The 21,682-nt window shown below is 42.0% G+C and overlaps 1 protein-coding gene across 7 annotated transcripts in view; it reads right to left on the bottom strand.

The window, feature by feature from the left end:
- LOC122550015 (voltage-dependent L-type calcium channel subunit beta-2-like) overlaps positions 1 to 21,682 on the bottom strand; it is a 332,286-nt gene that overhangs the window by 83,076 nt on the left and 227,528 nt on the right. The gene's annotated exons all lie outside the window — the stretch shown is intronic.

Genomic DNA, 21,682 nt, shown 5'->3' with positions numbered 1-21,682 from the left:
GTCCAATGTAGAATCTATTTACTGATGTTTGTAAGTGCAAAGCTCAATCCATCTCTCTAGAGAGATGAGAAAGCTTGTCACATAAATGGGCATGCTCAGTAGCTAGAGCCATACGCAGATGCTCACATCATACTGTGATGTTAGCCTTCTGTCAAAATGCTATTTAAAATCTCAAGGGTAGAGTATGAAAATAGCAAGGTCCTTGTATAACGGGAACATATGCAAACTAACTGCTTCATTTTTTTTATTGCATACCCATCAGCAATTGTACAAATCAGTATTGTCACCTCTCACTCATTTCACAGAATATTTTCAACCAAGATCATAACTTCCTGTCTTTTCAGCTAATTAACAATGACATGTACTGACAATGTTTAAAAAAATGACACGACTAAAGGGAAACTATTTAAAGACATTAGTCACACAGATAATGAAAATAAATTAATCTTTGAAAGAAATACAAGCCTCTGCATAGCTTAGAGAGGAAAGAGTTCCAGATTTGAATGAAACAGAGTAATTGAAACATGAACAGGACTTGTCCAAAGATGTTAACACAGATGAATTTACAGGGTTTCTACTGAGTTCCACTTAAGTTAAAACAGATATAACAAACGTTACTTCACAGGTTTTCTCTATTTTAAAGCAAGCATATGGTTCTGGCATCATGTGCACAATGGTATTGGTAATGAACACCTGTTTTCCACTTCAAATAGTGCATCCCACCCAGATTTGAAAAACATCAATGCACCAGAGACTGTACTGTCCCAATAGGTCTTCCAACAGGAACTCATGTTAAACCTCGAGCAATGAAAGTTTCAACCACCTCTAACAATGGATTGTGAGTCTTACTTTCCAAATTGTACCAGCCATGATTGATACCCAAACAGATAAAACAAAGTGTTTACATTTGCACCAAGCCCATTGATTGGACACGTATACTTTTATAAAATCTCCAGGCTGACTTTTACCAGTAATCAGCTAAGCTTTGATTTTAGCATGTTTCATGGAGCGTTGTAGCGAGGTTTCCCACGCGATTCTCCGAGACTCACCTCATTGCATATGCACCTTGCCCCTATGGCTGCCTGCTTTACCCATCCTCCCCCTCACCAGAGGAGAAGCAGCTAAAACCTCCTGGGATTCTTGGTGCCAGTGCCACCTTTAAAACCACACAAACCAGAGACAGCACCATAGAGCCTGGAGTGGGGTTGTAGAGCAGAGGGACCTAAGGGTGCAAGTTCATACTTCTTTGAAGTTTCCATCACATATAGACAGGGTGTTTAAAAAGGAGTTTAGTATGCTTGCTTACATTGCTCAGTCCTTTGAGTACAGGAGTTGGGAAGTCATGTTGAGGTTGTACAGGACATTGTTGAGGCCTTTTCTGAAATACTGTGCCCACTTCTGGTCACCCAGTTATAGGAAGGATATCGTTAAGTTGGAGAGAATTCAGAAGAGATTTACCAGGATGTTGCCAGGAATGGAAGGTTTGAGTTATAAAGGAAGGCTGGATAGGCTGGGACTTTTTTCACTGGATCGTAGGAGATTAAGAGGAGACCTGATAGAAGTTTATAAAATAATGAGAGGCATAGACAGAGCTAACTGTAGTTGTCTTTTCCCTAAAATGGGGGATTTCAAGACTAGGGGAACATTTTTAAGGTAAGAAGAGAGAGACTAAAAGACATAAGAGACTTTTTTTCTTTACACAGAGGGTGGTTTGCGTGTGCAATGAACTTCCTGAGGAAGTGGTGGATGCAGGTACAATTACAATGTTTGAAATACATTTGGATAAGTACATGAATAGGAAAGGTTGGGAGGGATATGGACCAGGAAAAGGCAGGTGAGACTAGTTTAGTTTGGGACTATGTTCAGCATGTCCTGGTTGGACCAAAGGGTGTGTTTCCGTGTTATGTGATTTTATGATTCCATGTCAATCAGTTCCAGAGCTGCCTTCCATCTCAAGAAGTGTCATGTAGTTGGCAGTAAAGCAAGAACCCCAATTTGTCGACATGAACCTGGAGGTCCTGGTGGATAGAGTGGTACATAAAAGGACTGCCCCTTTCCTTTAGGATCAGCAGAAGAGGCCACACCACTCACTGCCAGTCTGGTCCAAGGTTGCCACCTGGGTCAGTGCTGTTTCCACAGCAAGGGAATGCCAAGCAATGCCATTGAAGATCAATGACCTTCTGCACTCCATGACCACAAAATCCACTATCTTCTCTCCTCACACCCACTCGTCCCTGTGTCCCTGAGAAGGTAGTGGTGAGCTGCCTTTTTGAACTGCTGGCATGCGCCTAGTGTTGACAGAGGGACCAAATGAACTTGACCTCATTCCAGGTGCCCCTTCCTTCACAAGAAGTCAGGGCAGTGCCAGGAGGCAAAAAAGGAAGCACAAGCAGGTCCTGCCAGAAGTCACCTATCTGGAGCTTCCTCCACCACACTGCCTACCAGCCTCAGCCCTGGATGTGAGCTCAAGTGTACCAAGGTGAATCTGCCTCTGGGCATGACACACTCAGCATGGCTGTGCCGTCTGGTCACGCCCCCTTGCAACATTGCTTGAGCAAAACCTCAAGGCAAACTGACTCCATTGTAGAGCAGGCACCTCCAGCCTGACTGTGGATGCTGAACAGCATTGAGATGTCATGGGAGGCAAAGGAAGACTACCATATGGTGATGGCACATATTGTAAATATCTCCTTCCGTTTGTAAATGCGTGCTTTCATCATCATCATCAGCTGAGTGAGTGAATGTCATTTTATCTGCATGCACAAAAATGAAGTACAGGGGTAACCCATTCTTAGCATCATATGCTTAGGGCCCAAGATGTGAAGTGAGGAACTCCTAGACCATGTGCATGTTTTGGGATCTTGAAAGGTGATTATATTGTGACCTGGAAATATTTACCCTAGTTACCAAAGTGACAATGCTTGTATGGTACAGCCATGAGTAGGATTGATTTGTAATGCAAAAGGATGTGACCAAGAGTACTTGGGGCCAGGATTTGTGGTCCACTCAGAATTCCCTCCTTAACAGCACTGTGGAGCAATCCAGATTAAGAACACAACTCACCACCACATTCTCAAGAGCAACTAAGGTCAGGCAATAAATGCTGGCCCAGCCAGTGACACTCACATTCCACAAGTGAATAAAATAAATCAAAGTGTGAAGTTTACATCCAGCACTTTCTGATCACAGATGGCATTTCTCTGGAGAATGGGTGTCTTTTTAATGTTATTGCCCTTTGAAGGGCCTCACATCATATGAAAGTGAAGACCCTACCCTCCCTCCCTCAAAGAAAGAAACATTCGCTTCATTCACTTTCAGTTTGGAGCAAGCTATTTCATCTCTGTGGCATACTAGTTATTTTGACAATTGTTGTGGTTCTGTTCGCCGAGCTGGAAGTTTTTGTTGCAAACGTTTCGTCCCCTGGCTAGGCGACATCATCAGTGCTTGGGAGCCTCCTGCGAAGCGCTTCTTTGATGTTTCCTCCGGTGTTTATAGTGGTCTGTCCCTGCCGCTTCGGGTTGTCAGTTTCAGCTGTCCGCTGTAATGGTTGGTATATTGGGTCCAGGTCGATGTGTTTGTATTTGTCCTGTGTTTTTGTGCTGAATATACGTCGGTGATGTTCCACACTGTCGGTAGATGCCAGTGTCGTACTGGTACTGAAACAGCTTGGCTTGGCAGGTGTCAAGTTCCAGAGCACACGTCGTGAGTATTATTGCCAGAATGTCGGTAGCATCCAGAACCTTTGCACTATTTGTCCATTTCTTTGCTGTTATTTGAAGTGATGGCGAGTCAGCGCCAGCTACCTCAGGCGTCTGTTGTTGAAGTTGCGCGGGTATCCGTTTTTGGTGAATACCTTGTATAGGTGTTCCTCTTCTTCTTTTTTCAGTTCTGGTGTACTGCAGTGTGTTGTGGCCCTTTTGAATAGTGTCCTGATGCAGTTTCGTTTGTGTGTTGGGGTGGTTACTTTCATAGTGTAGGACTTGGTCTGTGTGTGTGGCTTTCCTGTATACCCTTGTAGTGAATTCTCCGTTTGGTGTTATCTGTACCATCACGTCTAGGAATGGGAGTTGGCTATCCTTTTCTTCTTCTCTCATGAATCGGATTCCTGTGAGTGTGGCGTTGATGATCCGGTGTGTTTTTTCTATTTCCGTGTTTTTAATGATTATAGTGGGACAGACCACTATAAACACCGGAGGAAACATCAAAGAAGCGCTTCGCAGGAGGCTCCCAAGCACTGATGATGTCGCCTAGCCAGGGGACGAAACGTTTGCAACAAAAACTTCCAGCTCGGCGAACAGAACCACAACAACGAGCACCCGAGCTACAAATCTTCACACAAACTATTTTGACAATGATGAAAGGAAACAGCAGTTCCACTTTATGCAGCGGATTGTAACTCAGCCCCTCAATCTACATGATCCCCAAATTCTTGATCAGTTCTTGGATCCCCTCCCTGTCAAACCCATCAACTTTGATCTTCCCCATGTCTCCACCCAACCTGGTTGTGGGTGGTGCTGAGTGTTGATGACCCCTAGCCCCACATTACCCTTTTGTGCCCTTGGATGTTGAGTTGCTCCCCTTCATCCCAGACTACTGTCTCCAAGCTTCACAACTGAGTACCCACTTTGTGTACCACACCAGTGGTCCCTGTCACACCCTTAGGACAGACTATGACCTCACATTGACTTACTTGGCCTGATGAGTGGCCATTAGCTCACTGACTGACTTCCTGTGACTCTTCAGACTGGGTATAGTGGACCTGCAGACTAACCAAGGCTCATTTCCCGGACTGTTGTGATTCAGACCCACATGATAGTGATGGTCACAAAATGGTCAAGCCCCTGGACCAATGGAGGTTGCCCTTGACTTAATGTGCTGGGATCCCTGCTGTGATTGAAGACTACTCAAACTTAGAGATACGTCCACTTGGTTAAATGGCATGCAGTGTAATTAGGAGAAAGTGAGAACTGCAGATGCTGGAGATCAGAGTCAAAAAGTGTGGTACTGGAAAAGCACAGTCGGTCAGACAGCATTCAAGGAGCAGGACTGTTGATGTTCGAGCATAAGCCCTTCATTAGGAATGTTAAGTGCTGCATAATTGCTGCAGGCACATGGTACAGGTGAGAAACTGATATTACACAATGATACACAGCAACATGGCGATCCCCTTGCCTGATGACTGCTGACAACGATTACAGATTGCCTGGCCTTGCATTTGCACTGAGCAAGAAGACAAGACAGAAGTACTGTTAATGTTTACCCAAGTAGGTGCAAAGTAAGTGAGAGTTAGGAGACTAGGTACCTGTCCCTGGCAAACAGCAGTCTGCCCCACACTTACTCCTCAACCAACAACATTCAGATTAGGCAAGGCTGGCCCCTTCTGGGATTTAGATGTATAAAATAGTTAATTTGCCAATAACAAAGTAACAGTGATCACACTTCACAGGTTTGTTGGCTGTCAAGTGCTTCGAGATATCCTGAGGTTGTGAAAGGCACTCAAAGTCTCAGATCTATCTCTTGAGGTAAGTGTGGGCATAGTGGGGTCATGTCAAATAAATATTGTAATCGGCTAGTTTAAAAATAAGCACATGCGCACGAAGAAAAGTAAGATGAAAATAATAATAGAATAATGATTGAAAGAACACTTTGGTCACTTGTGAACTTTTGGTTTATTTTCTCCTTGGCAAAAGCAAAAGCCTACTCCAAATTCTTCAAATGAAAGTCCAAGGTAATGATTTAAATAAAGACACTCAGGTTAAAACTGGCCTCTGTAGAAGAGTCATACAGCATTTAGGAACATAGGAAAAGTGGAAGACATTCAGCCCTTTGAGCCTGTTCGGTCATTTAATGAGATCATGGTTGATTCATATATTTGCCTTTGGCCCATATCCCTTAATCCCTTTGTTTAACAAAAGTTTATCCGTCTCAATTTTAAAATTAACAGCTGATCCAGCATCCACGACCATTTGTGGAAGAGAGTTCCAAACTTTTGCCACCTTTTGTGTGTTGAAGTGCTTTCTAACCTCTCTCCTAAATGGTCTGGCCCTGATTCTCAGACTATGCCCCCAGTTCTAGAATCTCAAACCGGCAGAAATAGTTTACCTTTATCTACCCTGTCTTTCACGATTAATATCTTACAGACTTCAATCAGATCACCCCTTAATCTTCTAGATTCTAGAGAAAGCAGGTCTAATTCATGTAATCTTTCCTCACAACTTAACCCTGAAGTCTAGGTATCACTCTTGTAAACTTACATTGTATTCCCTCCAAAAAGCTGTGGTGCTCAGATCTCCTTTCTGTACTCTAAATGGGGACTGAAAAAGGTAACTCGGTTTCTCTTTGTACACATGCTGCCAGGACTGGTGAGTTTCTCCAGCACTTCCTGTTTTTAATTTCAGGTCTCCATAATCTGCAATATTTTGCTTTAATTTATGAAATTCTATTTTGATGGATTAGGTAATAAGGCTGCCTTTACAATCTAAATTTAAATTTAGTGCAAAGAACTCACAGCTTCCCATCAATCCTCAACTGACAGTACAAATCCATCTGTGTATTTATCAATCTGTGTCCCAACCAAGGCAGAACTAGACTCCCTAGAGGTATCTTTCTGATAATGCTTCTAGTTTCCCCTGCCCCTTATCCAATCTATTAACATTTCTACATTGAGATACCATTTTGAAACATGTACTCAGACACCAAAGACCCCTATTGTAAAGAGATTCAATCATACAAGCAGACCAATGTATAAGCCAAGCAATGCATTTTGACTTCTGAAAACTGAATTTCAATTCTCGCTCTCGAACTGAGAATTGCCCTGACAGTCACAGCAGCTGTCTCTTTCAGCTCAGCTCCTGTAGCTTTTAATAAAGAAAACAAAAACCTTCAAATTCTGTAATCTCACTTAAAAGAAAGGCCATAAGGGAAACTGATGTGGTAAGTAATGCCAAGTAACTCAAGTTCAAATAATCAAGGAACTACAGAGGAACCTCAATTATCCGGCATTTGATTTTCCGATTTTTGGATTATCCGGAGAAGATCGCAAGGTCCCGGTGCTTGGCTAAACTGTTATCCGGCATTCGATTATCTGAACATTCAATTATCCGAACAAAATACTCCCCGCCCGCATTGTTCAGATAATCAAGGTTCCCCTGTATTTCAGTAGTTCAGGTCATAGTTAAACTGAAACACGATATCATTAGTGCATAAATAGTTCAAAGGAACATAGTAACACAAGAACAAGAGTTTGCTCTTTGTTGATCTATGCACACAACCTTTGCCTCATATCCCTTAACACCTTCAATTAAATTTATCCACCTTAGATTTTAAATCATATTAACAACTGACCTCGCATCAAATGTTGCCAGATCGTTAATGAAGCCTTTGGCTGTCCAACTGTTCCTCTCTCTCTCTTTGGGCTCTATCCCTACCTATCATTCACTCCTTACCCCTTTCCCTTCCACCACCACCCTGCCCCCAACTCATCTTCTGCATCTCAAAAGACATTTTCCTAGCTACCATCAGTTCTGAGGAAGGGTCACCTGGCCTGAAACATTAACTTTGATTTTTCTTCACAGATGCTGCCAGATCTGCTGAGCTTTTCCACCAACTTCAGTCTTTGTTTGGCATCACATATGTTTCCATAAGAATTCCAACTTTGAGCAGAGAAATATTTCCTGGCTTCATCCCAAACTGGCTGTAAGTTTTAGGCTATGCTCTTCATTTAGAGCCATAACAGATGAAAAGTTGAGACAAACTATCAGTTCCCCTTGACATAATGAAAATCTGGACCAAAACACTTCTTAATTTTCAAAACTTCAGTGACTATAACCTGTAACTTGTGTCATTAAAACAGAAACACTGGAAATAATTGACAGGTCCGATAGCCTCTATAGGGAGCAACAGTTCATACACTGGATAAGTAACATTCCCTTAAAGTGTTTGCATAATTTCTCCTCTCATTTTAACCTCTGCAATTGAGATGCCATTCTACAAATGTATGCAGCACTCCTTTTTTGTAGTTGATCTTAACTACCAACCCTGGGGCTTTTTGCAGGGTTACCTAAAGATTACTTTATCTTATTATGTACATGGAAATAAATGATCTTTTAAACTTTAAAAAAATGCAGAGAGGTTAAGATTAAATTGAAAATGGAAAAGTTCATTGATGCCAGCGCTAGACACTTAAATCATGTATCCAATCACATCCCTGCAACATTAAGTTATTTAATTGCAGATTACAGTGAAGCCCAAGTCTGAAATTTGGAATTGCTCAAATTGTGATTCACTGCGAAATTGTATCTTTTACAAAGTTGCAAAATATTTGGTAACATTAGAATTATAGGCAAAAATTGTAATATGCAGTATAAGTAGCACCTCTACTGTTATACTGCATTATTGCAGTAAATACTTTTGAGTCAAATCCAAGGAGAAAAAGATTAGTATTGAATGTAAGCAACAAGGATGTAGTCTGCTGATTGGAGAATTGGCAAGAGCCCTGCATTAGCTGGTTTTGGGAAGACTTGCTGCATGAAATGCCATGCACAAGTACTTTAGGAACATACCTTCCCCAGGATCAAGGAATTCGGGGTGGACATCCCACCTGTTATGAGTTGCTAGTCCACCAGTCGCCAGTGGATGGAGTTCATTAGATCACCTTCTCAATGTGCCAGGTCCCTCAATCATGGCTTGGGAGGCTTGTGAACAAGAAGCCAATTCCTCCCTGAATACTGCAAGCAGCAGCACCACTGGTTGCACACCTGCGATGGTGAGACCAGGCCCTTAAGTGGACATTTTTAGTGGCATTGGGGGAAACCATTTATGAGCTTACCTGCCACAGACTTCATCAGGATAGCAGTGGGAAGGCACTTCATCACTTCAACCAAACACACCTCTCACCCTATCTAACAGTTGCGATGTCAAGTTGCCCATTCATGCAGATGGCTTGGGTAAGATTTTGACCCATAGATAGTCAAGCCATTACCACACAGGAAGTAAGACCATTAAAAAAAAGCCAATGATACACAGAAAACCAAAAAAAGGGTAAAAACGAAACCTTGTTGCCCCTTCATAAATGTAAAGCAGAATGTAGAAGTGGGATAAGGGGGCCTAGGTCACGGACCATACCAAGGGATGCTCAAAGGCATTCAGGCAGATGGAGTGAGGCAATTTCCTAATGGTGACCAAATGCACAGACATAAGGAAGGACATAATATCTGTTTTGCCCTTGCTGAACTTTCTGTGCAGTGATCAGAGTGGGATTCAACGAGGTAAAAACAATGACTACAGATGCTGAAAACCAGATTCTGGATTAGAGGTGCTGGAAAAGCACGGCAATTCAGGCAGCATCCGAGGAGCAGTAAAATCGACGTTTCAGGCAAAAGCCCGTCATCAGGAATACAGGCAAAGTGCCTTAAGGGTGGAGAGATAAATGAGAGGAGGGTGGAAGTGGGGAGAAAGTAGCATAGAGTACAATAGGTGAGTGGGGAAGGGGATGAAGGTGATAGATCAGGGAGGAGGGTGGAGTGGATAGGTGGTAAAACTGCCTAATCTTCTTTTCCATCAGCCCATATGCCTGCCTGGAGTGGACTAGAGCCAAGCATGAGCGAACAGGACTACTGAGCCTCAGTGTTGGAACTCACTGAATGTTGACTTACTGCAATAGAATAACATAAGCTGAGAGCTGGTGGCCGAATGGAGGAACGAATAGTGCAACACTGTGGTTGGCAGCTGGTCTAACACAGTGGGGAAGAAAACAGAAAGTTTCACAGACTCCATGATCCAGAGCTCTCCATGACATAGCCAGCCCCCTACCCCTTTGTAGCAATGTAAAAAAGATGCTGTGATTGTCAGCTACAAAGGAAACATAAGTTGGAGGACCATTGGTGAATGGGCAGTTTGGATTGTGGTTGTTGATATCATATTGCAATGACCTCTTCATGGGTATCCTTCTCTTCCTCATACTCCCGAGCCTCTCACCAGGACTATTCCCTCATGAGGAGGAGGTTGGGTAGCATGCAGACCACCTGAATCTATTTTAAGTACTACAGGGCTTTTCTAGAACAATTCAAATAGAAACATTATTTCAGTATACCAATGGCTTACTCTACTGCATTTCATTTGGTACCATAATTATCCGTGAGTGCATGTTGCATGAAACTTGAATCAAAAGCGGATCTTCCTCATTGGCCAATAGTCACTCTTAGAGTTTGCATGTTGACTTGCATCTCAAAAGTCAAGTTGTAACAAGTAACAGTTAAAAAGAGAACTTAATAATCTGGTTGTCAGATACAGCAAATATCGAAAGGTAGCACAGGGACAATCATGTTTTGCATAACCTTCTTAGTGTAAGAATAGGCTAAGGAAGATAAATAGTCAAAATATGGATGAAAGATCTCGTGACACAGTGAAACTGTCCCTACCTCAGGCCCAAGGGTTCAAGTCCCACTCTTCCAGGATTGTGTAATAACGTCTCTGAACAGGTTGATTAGAAAATATCTATTATGTTTGGAGTATTCTGATTTAGAAGATAAAACCTCACACTTACACCCTGTAAAATAAATAAGCTGAATAAAGTCCAGAATAATTACGGTATAACACTTGGGAATCAAACAATGACAGCATCTCACTGTACAGTTAATTCAAATGTCTTCTCAATTGTTTCTCCTGTTAGTTCAGAGATGAAAACCTCTGTCTGCTCCAGAAAATATTTCTGAGCATTCCAAGGCCTCCCAGTTTGGGCTGACTGCCAGTAACAGCTCCATACTTTAGGCCTGTGCACTTTCCCAGACTCTGCTAAATGTACACACTACCTCCCCCATCACCTGACTATTAGCTTTTCCAAATCAATACATGATTTTATGACCAGTATGCATATCTTTCAAGTACATCATATTTGTTGTTTCCTTTGGAACTTTCAAAAAAATCTTCCAGCTCAAAGACCCACTCGACAAGTAAGATCTCTGAGGCATCCCTCACTACATACCTTAGTGTTGAAGCAAGTACGGTTCCAGTGTGATGGCTGATGTATCTACAGCCAACATGTGAAATGTCTGAATAAGGTCTCTCAATAGCCTAATATCTCTGGTGCATGAACAAGATGAGATCTCTGTGGTTTTTATTACATTTTTACATCACACGAAATTGATTGCTTGAAGGTATAACAGGGAGAAACTGAAAGTTCAAATCACTTCAACCATCTGCGCACTAAGCTTGAAGACTGCGGAGATACTGAATACAAGTGCCACTGTTCATATAATTTTAGAGAGACAGTCTAGATATTCATGTCAGATGGCCAGTAAAAATCCAACTTACAGTCACATTGCTACAGTTTCAGTTCAAGGGGGCTATGAAGAGGTTGGTCATCACTTAAAATCCAACTTTTGTTGCTCTATCCATAATTTAAAACTTAAGAGAAATTATTAAGCTTGGTTATGAAAAATTCTGCATTTAATAGCCTGCCGACACTCACTGTTCACGTTCACATGTAGACAACAGGTATGACAAAGTTAAAAATCACACAACACCAGGTTATAGTTCAACAGGTTTAATTGGAAGCATGCTAGCTTTCGGACCACCGCTCCTTCATCAGGTGGTTGTGGAGGACACAATTGTAAGACACAGAATTTATAGTATGATGAAATATTGGAATACAGAGGAACCTCTATTATCCGAAGCACACGGGCGGGGAGTATTTCGTTCAGTTAATTGAATTCCGGTTAATCGAATGCCAATTAAAGAAACGAAACACCGTTCTGAAGAAGGGGCACTGCACTTGAAGTAGTAACTCTGTTTGCTCTTCACAGATGCCGCCAGATCTGTTGAAATTCTCCAGTAATGTCTGTTTTTGTTTGTTTCAGATCTCCAGCAGCTGCAGTTCTTTGTTTTATCGAAACAAGGTTAAAAACACACAACAAAAATAACCCTCACTCCAAATAAGGGGAGCAGTTCATTCATCCACCCTGGAGCATTTGGCCACTTAGTAAAGTATGGATGGTGGAGAAGTGAGCAACAGTACGTTACCCTGACAACGAAGAAACAGAGACCCAGTGGCTGAATAATGAGATCAGAAGTTGGTGATTCAGTCATTTTGGGTCACATGTGGCTGCTGCCGTTGCTTTATACACTCATTCAAGGGTAGAGGATATAATGTTAGGATTTTGAAGCTGAAAGAAGTAGATCCTAAGAATTATTGACTTAGTAGCAATGATACTCAGTTAGTAATGTAATAGTTAGTAATGAACTAATGATCAGGGGCTCCCCGGTGATTATGGAACTAAAACCTACCCCACCCCGGTTCACCAAGTGCTTTGCAGAAAAGAATCTGCTGGCTTTAACCAGTCTGTCCAATGTGTGGGGTCCCAGACCCATCGTGAGTGTTGAATCTTGTAAATTACAATCTGCTGTGGCAATAGGCACTGTATAAATGCATATATTTTCCCTCTTTTTAATGATAGCACAAAGCCAAGGAATTATTAGGGTGATAAAAGAAAGCTTAATTTCTACAATGAAAGCAAACCAAATCTAACATACCGAAAGGGAAAGTAGTTCAATATCCCTTTACAAATGGGTCATTGATTAAAATATAGAGATATATGGCACAGAGTCCTTCTCCAGTCATTTCTCCCACTTCCCCAGACCGAAGCCAACATCTCTTCTTTAATCAAGGGGTACTTGTCAGATTGGATTTTAAATCCTAATATTAGTGAGCAAGTTGAGTTTCCACTCTAATCCAACATCCTCATGGTCACTTTTACTGACATAATTTATTTTAAAGTAACAAAATTCAAGTTCCCAAACAGCCACGTGGGGGATTCTCAAAGGCAACACGATGTCAGTCTTACCAGCAGTGCCTCCATCCTGTGACTGAGCAAAAGAATTAAAGACCCTTTTCTCACAATTCTATACTTCATCTACTTCTCTGTAATTTCATTGCCAATTTGCTCTTTCACATTTTTCCCACTAGTTGGGAGCACAAAGAATGAACCCAATAGTAGTGGCTCTCCTACTGTTCAATGTTAGCTAAATAGATCTTCCACATTCAAGGGAACTTGAGCCTAGTTTCTGCAACCTGTCCTTATTTTTAAATTCTCAGCACCAGTATCATTCTACCAAGTATCCATAATTCCCCCTGCAAGAGTAATATATTCTTTTGAAGATGGAAGGCCCACAACTAAAGGCAGCACACTAGATGGTGTCTGATCATTCCACCACTGTAAGCACAGCAGCAGCCAAGTAACAGTGTGGTCAATAGAAACTTGATTTCTCCACTATGCAGAGCACATGTCGTTGCAACCAATGCTTCTAAGTATTAAACATGATAGGGACACTTCTCATGCACTGGCATATATCTTACAATTAATTGCACCAACAATCATTATACACTCACCTAAGGCAACACTCAGGCACAGTGCATAAGCAAACAAGACAGAAGCACACAAATCACAAAGGACAATTTAAATCACTAAGATGGCTATAATAATATTAACTCCACATGGACTGTTAGCACAACATACAACACACTCGTTCATGATAAACGCTTTAATTCAAACATATGATTAATTGGTGAGTACACTTCTATCTTTCTCACTGGACTCATTCACTACTCACCCACATCTTCATGTCGTGTCACTGGACTAATAATCCAGAAACCCATGAAACCCAATTTCAATTCCCATCATGGTAAATGTGGAATTTAAATTCAAATATTGTGGAATTAAAATTTTAATCATGATTATGAAACTATTATCACATTTTGTAAAATCCTAATTGGTTCACTAATGTCCTTTAAAGAATGAACTTTGCTGTGCATTCCTGATCTGGCCCATATGCGACTCCAAACCGACAACGGTGTAAGATGCTCAACTGCTTTTTGAAATGGCATAGCCAACCACTTAGCTGCATCTAAATGTTAGAAAGTCTCAAAGGAATGAAATGGTATGGATCATCTGGCATTGATGAAAAGTGCAGGCGGGCATGCCTGGAGCAGCAGCAGGTATATCTGAAAATAAGACATCAACTTGGTGATACTACAAACGAGGACACCCTCTGTACCAAGTGGCATAAACAGCAAGTGAAAGATCAAGCTAAGTCCTGCTACATCCAGTCACGAAAGGTGGTGAATAATTAAACAACTCACTGAAGGAGGTGGCTCCATAAACATCCCCATCCTGAAATTTTGGAAAGATCACACATCAGTGCAAAAAGTAAGTATTTCTAACAATCTTCAGTGAGACATATCAAGTAGATGATCTATCTTGATCTCCTCTAGAAGAGAGCAGCACATTAACCAGGACGATTTTAATCTCTATGTGGATCAGGAAAATGAAATTGACAAAGGTAGCCAGGGTGAAGAATTCATATAGTGTATTCATCTCAAAAACTGTCCTGAATATGTTGTAGGTCAACCAGAGATTAGGCTGTTTTGGTAATGTGTAATGAGGCAGACTTAATAACAGAGTTAAAGTTCCTTAGGAAAAAGTGACCGTAACTCTAGTAGAATTTAATACTCAGACTGAGCAAAGAGAAACTTCTTTTTTATTCACTCATGGGATATTGCCTGCACTGGCTGAGCCAACATTTATTATCCATCCTTGGTTGCTCTTGAGAACTGAAGGAATTGTGGTATATTTCCAAGTCTGGGTGATATGGCTTGGAGGGGAACCTGGACTGGAAACAACTATGTTAAAATTAAATAAGGATAAACATAAATGAGGGATGGCAGAGATGATTATGGTGAGCTGGGAAAGGAGGAGTTTAGAAGGGAAGAAAGTTGATAAACAATGGCAAATGTTTAAGGGAATAGTTCATGACTTGCAAAAATGTGATATACGCTTGAGAAAGAAGGATTTCAAAAAGTGTTAAATCAACCTTGGGTAACAGGAAACTGAAGTATAGTCTCAAATTGAAAGAAAAAAAAATGTGGCAAGCATTAGTAGTAAAACAGAGGACTGAGGATTTTTTTTAAATGACCGAAAAGCAAAATAAAGAGGAAACATTTGAGAGTAAACTAGCAAGAATTATTTTAAAAAATAATCATGATTTGGATATGCCGGTGTTGGACTGGGGTGTACAAAGTTAAAAATCACACAACACCAGGTTGTAGTCCAACAGGTTTAATTGGAAGCACACTAGCTAGTGTGCTTCCAATTAAACCTGTTGGACTACAACCTGGCGTTGTGTGATTTTTAACTTTAAAAAGTAAGCATTTCTTCAATTATACAACACAGACAAAAGGGTCAAAGTAGCCATCAGCCTGTTAGTGAATGAGGCTGGGGAAATAATGGGGAAGTAGGAAATGGCTCAGGAATTGAAACACTCTGTGGTCTAGGGAACATTAATACCATTCCAAAAATACTAAATAATTGAGGGACAAAAGTTGGGGGAGAAAACAAATGCAATAACTACAGTCAAGAAAAAAAAGTACAATGGAGACCAATACAGCTCCAGCGTGATAGGTGTCCTGGATATAATGGGTTCCAATGTAGGATATTAAAAAGAAATTAAAACAGAGATTGTAGTTGTATCAATAATAAGCTTCTGGAAGTGTCCGAGAAAACTGCAACAGCTTTACATAAAAGATGAGGGAGACAAACAAAATAAAAGGTACCTATGAGCCAGTTAACATCTACCATTTGGAAAATGTTAGAATCACTTATAAAGGATGTAACAGCAGTGCTTTCAGAAATACGTAAACTAAACTAATCTAAAGAGGGAGATAGACAGCTTAAGTGAGTGGGCAAAAATGTGGCAGATGAAATATAATGAAGGAAAATGTGCGATTACGCACTTTGACAGAAATAAGTAGGCTGAATATTATTTAAATTGAGATAGATTGCAAAAAGCTGTTGCAGAGAAGGTGTGGGTCCCTTGTGTAAAAATCACAAAGAAAAATTATCATACAAGTTCAGGAGGTATTAGGAAACCCAAAAGGAATAATGTATAAAAATAGGGAACTATACATGTCACTCCAGTCAGACCACACCTCCAACGCTGCAAATGATTTTGGTTTCTTTATTCAAGGCATGATACAGTGGAATTGGACACAGTCTAGAGAAGTTCACTGGCTACAGGATATAAAGAGATATTCATGTAGGGAAAGGTTGAGTAGATTGAGCCTGCAGCCTCACAGCGTCAGGGACCGGGGTTCAATTCCAACCTCGGGTGACTGTCTGTGTGGAATTTGCACATTCTCCCAGTGTCTGCGTGGGTTTCCTCCGGGTGCTCCGGTTTCCTCCCACAATCCAAAGATGTGCAGGTCAGGTGGATTGGCCATGCTATATTGTCCATAGTGTTAGGTGCATTAGTCAGAGGGAGTTGGGTCTGGGTGGGTTACTCTTCAGAAGGTCGCTCTGGACTTGTTGGGCCGAAGGGCCTGTTTCCACTTTGTAGGAATCTAATCTAATCTAATTAAATTTACATTTAGAAGAATGAGCTGCAACTTCATTGAACTAAAATGATTTTTAGGAGCCACGACAATGTACATGCTCGGATGTTACTTTCCATTGTGAGAGTGTCTTGGATCAGACAGCATAATCTCAGGGTAAGGGGTCACCCAGCTAAGATAGGTGGGAGGATTCTTCTCTCAGATGCTATCTGAGATGGTGAATCTGTGGAAGCCTTTACTGCAAAAGGTTGTAGAGGCTGAGTGAATAAGTATAATCAAGGAAGAGACAGATAGATTTTTAATTACTAAGGAAATCAAGGGTTATGGAGTAAAAGCAATTCAGTGGAGGTGAGGAATATCAGATCAGTCATAATCTCATTGGATAGCCTAGTTCTGTTCCTATTTCTCATGGTTATGTGATCACTTAGGTTAGTGTCCTCAGCCAAACAAATTCAACTGTTTCAGCAATTATCTGTTCTCCATCATAAGTGGGGATGTTTGCTGATGATTACACAATGTTCAGCACCATTTATGGCTCCACAGATATTGAAGCACTCCCTGTCCAAATGATAAAAATTAACTAATATGCTAACAAGGTGTAGGCTGACAAGTGGCGAGTACCATTTATGCCGCACAAGTACCAGGCGATGACTACTTCCAGCAAAAGAAAATCTAACCATTACTCCAGAATACTCAAAGTAGACAAGCAGGAGGCTGAGGGAACACAGCAAGCCAGGCAGCATCTGGAAATGGCGAAGTCTACATTTCGGGTGTAACCCTTCTTCAGGAGGGGGTGGGGGTGGGGGGGGGTCAGGGTGGTGAGGTGGGGATAGGTGAACACCAGTAGAGGATACAAACTGGTTGGTCAATGGGAGGAATGAATCAATTTGGTGGCTGAGAGGAATGGAAGAGAGGAGGACAGGCTGGGAAGGGAAAGGAAAGGTTATTTGAAACTGGAGAACTCAGTGTTGTATCCTCCGGGCTGTAGGCTGCTCAGGTGGAAGATGTAGTGTTCCTCCTCCAATGTGCGGTTTGATTAATTGTAGCAATAACATTACCATCATTCAGTCCCCCACCATTAACAGCTCAGCGATTATCATTGACCAGAAGTCAAACTGGACTAGCCATATGGATACTACAGCAGGTCAGAGGCTCAAAGTTTAGCATCAACTAACCCACCTCCTGGCTCCCCAAAGCCTATCCACCATCTACACACACAAGTCAGGAATATTCCTCACTTGCCTGGATGAGTCCAGCTCTACCAACACTCAAGAAGCTTGACACTATCGAGGTTAAAGCAGGTCCACTTGACAGGGACCACATTGAGGTGAAAGTGGGTACTGCAGATGCTGGAGATTAGAATCAAGATCAGAGGAGTGCTGAAAAAGCACTGCAGGTCAGGCAGCATCCAAGGAGCAGGAAGGGCTTTTGCCCGAAACGTCGATTTTCAGGCACCACACTGAGTCCTGCCAACCACCAATAGCAGCATAAACGATTTACAAGATAGACTGCAAAAATTCACCAAGGCTCCTGAGACAGTAAGTTCCAAAATCATAACCACTATTGTCTAGAAGAACAGAGGTAGAAAATACATAAGAACACCATCACCTGTAATTTCCTCAAGTCACACACCATCCTGACTTGGAAATATACCACCGTTCCTTCGCTGTCGCTGGGTCAAATTTCTAGAATTCCCTTCCAAACCACATTGCGGGCCTACCTCCACACATGGACTGTAATAGTTCAAGAAGACAACACCAACACCTTCTCAAAGATAACGAGGCATGGGCAATTCCCATATCCCATGAATTTAAATAAATGTAATCTGCTTAATTCACATGAGAAATTTAAAATGGCCGTTGAAACTAAATTCTACACTTACACAAACTCAAATGGCCACAAACCTCAGTTGTGTAGTGCCACTCTTTGGGCACTAGAGATGTAGCTTGAGTTCTAAAATGGCTTTGATGCAGACATTTTACTAGTGCAGAGAGTGTTGAATGTCATTTTGGGTAAGGAGTTAACAGGGGTCCAGGGACATGTAGCTAAAGTCTGCAGGATAGGCAGAAAAGGACATCAATTGGCATGTAAGCAACAATGCTAGTCAGACAATGCTTCAGTTAATACCTTCTATTCATTTTACACATGTTAAACTTGTACTTCCCAGCCCTGTAATACTGGAAATGACCATGATGGTCATACCTGAGCTTCACTTTGCGATACATTAGTGAAATCATTATGCATCATTCCTGTGTTTCACCTGAATGAATCACAGGTTCTAAAACGAGTCAGTGTAAGAGAGCAGACAATGACAATATCCCTCCCAGGTCGTCTCAACGCCTTCTATGCTTGCTTTGAGCAGAATTTCGACGGAGAGGTAACACCTATCCCAACTGTCACTGTATTGGAGGGTCAGATCAGTTTTCCTTCATGCGAATCCAAGGAAAGCAATGGGGCCAGACGGAATACCAGGCCGTGCACTCAGGACATGTGCAGATCAACAGGCAGAGGTTTTCTCGGACATCTTCAACCTCTCCCTGCCTGTTTCAAGAGGGCCAACATCATCCCTGTGCCTAAGAAGGCTCATGCAGGCTGTCTCAATGACTACCACCCAGTGACCCTAATGTCTTTGGTCATGAAGTGCTTTGAAAGGCTGGTCATGGCATCAATCAAGTCCAACCTCCCCACTATGCTTGACCCACTCCAATTTGCCTATCGGACCAACAGATTCACTTCAGATGCCATATCACTTGCCCTTCACTCCTCCCTAGAACATCTTGACACCAAAAACGGCTACGTAAGAATCCTACTCATTGACTACAGTTCAGCCTTCAACACTATTATCCTAAGTTTAGTGATTACTAAGCTTAGTGATCTTGGATTAAGCTCCAGTCTCTGCAAGTGGAGCCTCAGTTTTCTGACCCACAGGCCACAACTGGACACAATTGAAGATTGGGGACAATATTTCATCTTCATTAACACTCAATGCTGGAGCCCCCAGGAGTGCATACTCAGCCTTCTACTGTACTCACTGTACACCCATGACTGCATCACCAAATACCAGATTAATGCCATTCACAACTTCGCTGACGACACCACCAGAGTCAGTCGAATCTCAGATGCCGACGAAACAGACTACAGACAGGAGGTGGAAGACTTGGAAAAATGATGCACTGAGAACAATCTAGCTCGCAATGCCAGCAAAACCAAGGAACTCATTATTGACTTTTAGCGGGATGTTACTCATGCCCCCCTACACATTAACAGCACAGAGATGGAACGAGTGGAGAGTGTCAAGCTCCTGGGAGTAGTCATCCACAACAAGCTTTCTTGGTCTTTTCATGTGGACACACTGGTTACAAAGGCCCAACAACATCTCTTCTTCCTCAGGCAGCTGAGGAAATTTGACACAGCAGCGAATACTCTCGCCAACTTTTATAGGTGCACCATAAAGAGCATTCTGTCTGGATGTATCACTACCTGGTATGGCAACTGTACCATTCAAGATCGGAGACGGTTATAGAGAGTGGTGAACTCGGCCTGGACAATCACAAAAGCCAACCTCCCATCTACGGAATCCATCTACCAGGCCCGCTATCAAGGAAAGGCCGCCAGCATTCTTAAAGATCCATCTCACCCTGGCAATGTTTTTCTACAACCTCTACCATCGGGGAGAAGGTACAGAAGCCTGAACACAAGCACGAGCCGGTTTCGTAACAGTTTCTACCCTACTGTTGTTAGAATACTGAAAGGACTCACAAACTCTTAACATTCACCTGCACCTATGTTTCTGTTTTTGCCGCTGTTTACTTATTATTTACTATCTATGCTACTTAATTCTGTGATCTGCCTGTATTGCTCGCAAGACAAAGCTTTTCACTGTGCCTCAGTACACGTGACAATAAATCCAATTCAATTCAATTCAATTCACTTCACCCATGTTTCTTTTTTTGATTCACCAGTTTTCAATTTTTTTTTCATATACCCAGCAGTACTATTATGCACAAGCGAGGAACCTTCCCACTGCCAAATCACTGTGACTTCTTTCTTAGTTTTATTTTAAACTACTAAGCATTGCCAGTAAACACTCACGTAGTCAATTAGATATTTACAAGCAAAGCCCGTTATAGGCAATACGAACCATCAAAATTGAAAGAGGTTGTAGGGAGGATGAGAAGGGACTAAATCAAAATGGAGTTGAAGAGAGGAATAAAACATTGTACCCCACATTGTCCACCTTTCTCTAAAGGCATTCAAAGCAGTGATGGACAAAGCATGCTCCCTCTCCAAGGACTCAAATGTTAACATAGAAGTGGGGTTGACAGTTGGCAGATATGAGCCCCACCACAGCCCACTGTCTGGACCTTGTTAATGGCCACTTGGCCAAGAACAGACCCACAAGTACGTCCTCTTACCTGCCTATACCCCTCTGCATCGAGTGCCCAAAGATTAGGACTGAAGTGCAATGAAAAATGCAACAGAAGAATTTGCAAATAACTTTAAAAAAGGAATATAATCGCTCACAACCAATATATACATTGTCCAGATACTCCTCATCATTACAAAATAAACATTTGGGCTGGGACTCCACAAACCACTGCAACCTGCGGTATTACAGGATTGCTGTGTGCAACACTGTCCGCTCCATGTCCCTGAGGGAAAGAGCGAGCCCTCCACTGGGGTCCCCTGACATCTTCCATCTAGGACAAGAGCAGCAGATACACGGGATCACCACGACCTGCAGGTTCCCTTTCAAGCCACTCATCATCCTGACTTGGAAGTATATCATCATTCATTCACTATCACTCAGTCAAAATACTGGAATTCCATCCCTGAGAATACTGTGGGTCAACTTACAGCACATGAACTTCAGCAGTTCGAGAAGGCAGCTCACCGTCACCTTCTCAGAGGCAACTAGGCAATAAATGCTGGCCAGTCAGCAGTACCCATTTCCAACAAATGAATTTTAAAAAAGAGCACAGCCTTTGCTTACAGATATACACCAGACAAGGCACTACTAAATGATAATTCCAAACCAAATGTTAAACCAATTGAAGAGTATTGTACTTTTGCGTGGAATACATTTTATTTTTTTGAGCACCCATGTTGTGTGTGTGCAGGTGTGAAACACAGTGAAAGACACGAGGTGCACGAATCTTTATTCAGTTTCCACCACCAGGAAGAAAAGAAACACCCAAGTGGCCAGGGACAAGCAATGCCCCTCACATCGAAGTGCAATGCTGGAATACATTTTAAACTGGTATCGACCCCTGGTTGGATACAATTAACCACATGCAAGAG

Source organism: Chiloscyllium plagiosum, chromosome 5, assembly GCF_004010195.1.
Source record: "Chiloscyllium plagiosum isolate BGI_BamShark_2017 chromosome 5, ASM401019v2, whole genome shotgun sequence".
In the NCBI taxonomy this organism is placed as follows: Eukaryota; Metazoa; Chordata; class Chondrichthyes; order Orectolobiformes; family Hemiscylliidae; genus Chiloscyllium; species Chiloscyllium plagiosum.
This window is presented reverse-complemented; position numbering and strand designations above follow the sequence as displayed.